Below are 6,135 nucleotides of genomic sequence, written 5' to 3'. Positions count from 1 at the left end.
TCTTTGATATCTATCTAGCCTCTAGTCTCAAGAGCCTAGCTTAGTTCTTCTCGGCTTCCTTTCTTCTTGGCTTCTAGCCTGCTTGCATGTGAATACTTCTTTCATCTTAACACTCCCAGGACATCTTGACTATATATCCTGATTTTCCCTCTTAAAATATACTTATAATTTCTATGAAGGAATTATGGTAATCTCAAAAACTCTCCCCAGTGTGCCTGAACTCTGCTACATTAATTCTTCTACGTTGTCTCCTTCTCTGTACCTCTTGTCCATCCAGAGAAATATGGAATTAGAGGAAAACTATGAGCTTTGGAATCCGATGAGCCACAATCTGACTCACGGCTCCATCACATCTTAGTTAAGTATTATACCTCTTTGGATCTCCATTTCCTTTTCTATAAAAAGAAGTTAAAAATATCTGCCTCACAGGATTTAGTAAATGGATGGAAAGTATCTGGCCCATAATAGACAATTGAAAGACATAATCCATTTTATTTTTGTTGTTATTTTTTATTACCAAGTCACACATCAGTTCCTGTGATTGCTCTATCTCTAAGATTGGTTCCAACTCTTCACTTGGCTCACTTGGGTTGGAGCCCTGGTTTTTGATGGCTTATCCGGGCTTTAATGCTGTACTCCTTGAAGATACACTCATTGCTTCTGACATTCTGCTCTTTGTTTATTGATTCAGACACAATTTTGAATAAATATGCTCAGACTCTTGCGCTCCAAACTGAAAAACACAACAATAATAAATGCTTGTGAAAATGAAAAAAAAAAAAAAGATAAATGTAATGAACATATAACAAAGCGCAATAAAGATCAGCAAAGCCCAATTGCAGTCATGACAAAGGCTGGACAGGTGGCTAATTGCAATGGGTAACATAGGCTCTGGCAACATGAATAGCAACAAGAACAGTAAAACTTCAAAGGACAATATTATCCAGTATGGTAAAAGAGAGCAACAGAAACAGAGAGATCAGGAGAAGACAATGGATCAAAAGAGAGAGGGAATTGGGCATGACGCAAGACATTCTAGTAGATGAACTATTGAGAAAAGACTTGGAAGCCCAAAAATATTTATATTTTTGTGGATTTCCTTTAAACACAATGAAATACAATTATTCGTATTTGTTTAATTTAGGTATATAGTCAATTTATGTTATAATCTTTTTTCACAGTGTATATATTGTTACAACAAATATTCGTTTTATTTTATTTTCGGATATATAGATTCTCAAAAGAAGCCAAGTGACATCTAATACAGTTCAATCTGGCTCTTATCATTGATTATCGCTAGTTAGGTTCACTTGCACTCTTACTCACACAGGGCTCAAGAGAGGTGAAATGTCTCACAAATCTTTACCTGCTCTCACCTGTTGTTCAAATCTTGCGTTCAGTACTTAACCTAAGATCAGAAGCATAAGACAGATTGGTGATTGTCATTAAGTTTTTCCCGTTGATGTTCTAGACCTGGATTCTACACATTGCCCCACACAAGTTGTTGAGAATTTACTGCACACCTGACCTTGGCTAATCTAGTTGACTGGTTTCTTGACCTTGGCTAATCTTGATTACTGGTTTCTTAACCCTCTGCTTTGTCCCAACCTTATGAAGAATAACATTTGTTTTGTTTTGATTGTTGGCCAGAATCTTCTAACTCCCTTATCGTTTCTGGGGAGATCTGCATTTTATGATTTTACGTGGCAACATTTCTTCTGACTTCAGTTACCAGTACATAGTCCTCTTTCCATTGGTCACCAGACTTCTTGGCCCTGCCCTCCCCTTTGGCTTATGGCTTCTTCCCAACGGAACCCATTCTTTGTGGATCCCTGTCCTGAACCCCAGCCTACCTCAAGGTCTTACAGTTTCAAACTCAGAATTTGACCTGCTGCTCAGTTCCAGTGTCTCTCCAGATTCTGAGCTGTGTTTTGGTACAGCTTCCTCTTTACAACAGTGAGAAAACATAATGGAAGAGAACAAGCAGCACTTTTCCATTTTCTTGGGCTCAATAGTCTTTAAAAGCAGAACCCAACACTGAGATGGTGAAGACAAAGCTTTGTACCAAGCGTTTGCTTAGAAAACACTTCTGTTTTTCTGTCATTTGTATACTTATCTCTCCCTAACTTTTAAAAGAAGTATAACCTCTAGATTAGAGCATGAAATCTCAAGAGAAGTAGCCTTGAAAATGTCAAATCTAAATAATAATAATAATAATAATAATAACAACAACAACAACAACGACAACAATAACAACACATTTTTATTGAACACTTAGCTGTGTTAACCAATATAGTGCTCTGAGGTATCATTATTGCACCCTATTGTAGATGAGGATGCTGGAAACAGAGAGGCAAAGTAACTTCTCCAAAATTACACGGCAAATAATTGCCAAACAAGATTCAAACTGAGCAGAGTCTGAGCTCTGTGCTTCTAGATCTTTGATATGGTACTTGGTATTAACAACAACAACAACAACAACAACAACAACAACAACAACAACAACACATTTTCATTTAACACTTAGCTGTGTTAACCAATATAGTGCTCTGAGGTATCATTATTGCACCCTATTGTAGATGAGGATGCTGGAAACAGAGAGGCAAAGTAACTTCTCCAAAATTACACGGCAAATAATTGCCAAACAAGATTCAAACTGAGCAGAGTCTGAGCTCTGTGCTTCTAGATCTTTGATATGGTACTTGTATAAGTAATTAAACAAATCACAGAAGATATAAAAATTATGGATTAGGCAGGGATTTTTCTTTAAAAGTTTGATGAAGATTTTTTTAAAATTTTGCACAGGAAAAGAAGTAATTTATTCTTTAATCTAAAGAAAGATGTATGGAGTCGTGTCATAATATTCTGAGAAAGCTTGTAGTCATTTATGACTACATTTATATGACCTATATGATTACAGATATAAGGGTGATTTGGTTGCCTTCAAACTGAAAGAAAAAGCTGTATAGAAAGGTAAGCCTGTAATACTGTTTTTAACACCAGCCTTCTTTAGCAACCTTTCTTCTTATATTTATTATGATTAATAGCAGTTATGACTCCTTATACAAATAGAGTGCTTTATGGTTTATAAAACAAATTTACATAATTTATTTCCATTTTGTCCTTCCAATAATTATTTGCAAAATAACAGGTCAAATAGCTCATTTAATTAAAAGAGCAAACCAAGGACCAAAAATATGAAATGACTTTGTCCACAGTATATCAACAGTGCATGATCTCAATAAGATGTTCTCTGGGGACAAATCCTTAGTCCAGGCCTTTGTTACTAGATCAGGCAGGGCCTAAAGGCATGAATTTAAAGGAGTTTTTAATATCTGAGAAATGAAATAGAATAAAATAAATAATCATTGGAATAAAATACCTAATAACTTACTTAAACACAATGATAAGTTTTTCATAACTGCAAAAGTGATCGACATCACTGTGATTTTAGACTTGCCCATAATGTTATAAATATGTGGTTCCCTTTTGTTTCGTAAGGAACAAAGCACTCTGAGTTAACCAATGGCGAACAACAGAGGTTATTTTCAATGCAAAACAAATGAGGCATCTAAACTGTAGAAAGAATGCCTATAAAGAAAAATAAAAATACAAGACACTCCATAGGAAAATGGAAAAGCAAATCAAAAATGGAAAACATAAATGACTAGTAGATGAAAAGATGTTCCAGCCCACCAGTAATCTTAGAAATGCATTTTCCTCATCAGTTTGGGAAAAAAATAGAGAACTGCATAATACCATGTACTGGTGAGGATTTGGGGAAAGGAATACTCATGCACTACTTACAAGAGGGTGAATATTTTGGTTCTGCACTCAATTTCAATTCTTGGGGGGAAGGGTGTTCCCCACATCTCTAACAAGCAATGCTACAGCACCATCTGGGCATCCTACGATTTAACTTAGTTCTGCCACTAACTACCTGGAGGTAGAGTCAGATCCCTCAGGTTAATAAGTCATCTATAAGACTCCCCATCCCCCATTTTAGACAATAATCGTAAGCCCAGGTTATCTCTTGTGCTTCTGACCCATTAGCTATAAATCAAAGGGTTCCCACTATACCTTCCTCGGATTGAATTAATTTGCTAGAGTGGCTTATAGAACTCAGAGAATCATTTTATTTATTAGATCGTTGGTTTATTATAAAAGGATAAAACTTAGAAACAGCCATATGGAAGAGATGCATAGAGTAGGGTATTGGGAAAGGATGCAGAGCTTCCATGCCCTCTCTAGGTGCTCCACCCTCCTAGCACCTCCATGTAGTCACCAACTTGGACATTCTCCAAATTCAATCCTCTTGGGTTTTTGTGCAGGCTTCATTACATGGGCATGGTTGATTAAATCATTTTCTGTTGGTGACAGATTCAACCTTCAGCCCTTCTCTCCTCCCCAGAGGTTAGGGGGTGGGACTGAAAATTTCAACCGTCTAATTATTAGATTGGTTCTCCTAGCAACCAGCACCCATCTTTACCCGAGTTTCTTACATTGTCTTATTAACACAAAAAAATGCCACCTTTATCTTCTCTTCATTTAGGAAATTCCAAGGGTTTTAGGAGCTATGTGCCAGGAACAGTGAAAGACCAAATATATATCTTTTATAAATCACAATATCACAGTGAACTAGCATAGTTACTCAGGAAAGTAGTTGTTGGTGAAATTAATACATGTGTACTTTGTAGCCAGCAATCCTGCTCTTGGGTGTAACTCCTAGAGAAGTCCTTAACCAGACCCATAAAGGAGAATGTAGAGTTGTATAGGAATATTCTTTGCAGCATGTTATTGGTGGGAGTTGGAGGAAACTCCAAATTTGGTGAGTCCTCACTAAAGGATTAGATGAGTAAAATGTGTATCAAATGCATTTTATAGTATGTTATATCCTGGATAAAAGCAACGCATAGATGTAAATACAGTAATAAGAAATCTTAGTGTTGAATGGAAAAGGAAAGATTTAAAGTTTAAATTCAATTAAATTATAAGCACTTCATAGATAATGTTAGAAAATCATTAATGGATACTTAATTTAATAGATGAAAGTTGGATAAAGAAAAGGATATTTACATAATCCAAAATATTCTCCTATAAATTACTTGTTAATCAAAAGTAGAGAAGCCAGATATACATCACCTTAACCAAATGATGAAAGAGAATATCAGTGATATGGGGGCCAACCCATATTATGTGTTTTCCAATATGATACATTGAGAAAGACACACTGTTAACTCAATTCTATTCCTATTCAAAGTGCATAACCTAAATTAATGTCTGAGAAAATAATAGACAAACTAAATTGAGGAACATTCTGTAATTGGCCTATACTTGTCAGAAATTTCAATGTCATAAAGGCAAAAGAAAGACTAAGAAACTATTCTAGATTAAAGAAGTCTAAAAAAATGCAAAATAAGTGTAAAGAGTGATCCTGGATTATATCCTACACCAGAAAAAAAAAAAGTTGCAATAAAGGGAAATAATGGAAAATTGAATGAAATTAGAACGTGGACCGTGAATTTGGTAACAGTATTATATCACTGTTAAATTCCTGATTTTGATAACAGTGCTATGGTTGTATAAGAAAATGTCTGTGTTCTTAGAAAATACATGCTGAAATATTTAGGGATAAATCTCTAATCTACATTAAAATATTTCAGGAAAAATATATTACATATTTTTCTCTGTGTGCGTATGTGTGTGTTGAGAGAGAATGAGTGGGGAGAGAAAGAGAAAGTGATAAAGTAAATGGGGCAAAATGTAAACATGTAAAAACATAAAAATGAATCTGGAAAAAGGGTATATGTCAGCTTTTGGTATTCTTGTGACTTCAGGTATGTGTGAAATTATATCAAAATACAAAATGTTTTAAAGACTTACAAAAATTTCATCAGAGTACACACCACTAAAAGCATACTTAAATACATTTGAGTGGGTGCCTTGAAGAGAAGGGGGAGGGATAAGGATAAAGGAGAAAAATTAATAAAACCAGAGTGGGACCATGCTTTAGTTGATGATGGTCTTGGATTGTGAACTAAAGAGAAGGACAACCTCCTCTCTGCAGCAAGCTCCTTATATAGAGCGTAGTGTGGATACTATGTTTTGTGATACTAAATTGGCCTGTTTACTGAC

At 35.3% G+C, this 6,135-nt stretch overlaps 1 long non-coding RNA gene across 1 annotated transcript in view; it reads right to left on the bottom strand.

Moving 5' to 3' along the window:
• Positions 1-524: 524 nt before the first annotated feature.
• LOC107196143 overlaps positions 525-6,135 on the bottom strand; it is a 7,671-nt gene continuing 2,060 nt past the window's right edge. Inside the window, exons 2-3 of the long non-coding RNA XR_001517509.2 lie at positions 1,367-1,408; positions 525-733 (exon numbers count right to left, since the gene is read on the bottom strand). This is a non-coding gene — a long non-coding RNA (uncharacterized LOC107196143). The remainder of the gene's footprint in view (positions 734-1,366; positions 1,409-6,135) is intronic.

Source organism: Pteropus alecto, unplaced genomic scaffold (genome assembly GCF_000325575.1).
Source record: "Pteropus alecto unplaced genomic scaffold, ASM32557v1 scaffold95, whole genome shotgun sequence".
In the NCBI taxonomy this organism is placed as follows: domain Eukaryota; kingdom Metazoa; phylum Chordata; class Mammalia; order Chiroptera; family Pteropodidae; genus Pteropus; species Pteropus alecto.
The sequence above is the reverse complement of the archived record's forward strand: the minus strand, read 5'-3'. Positions and strand labels throughout refer to the sequence as shown.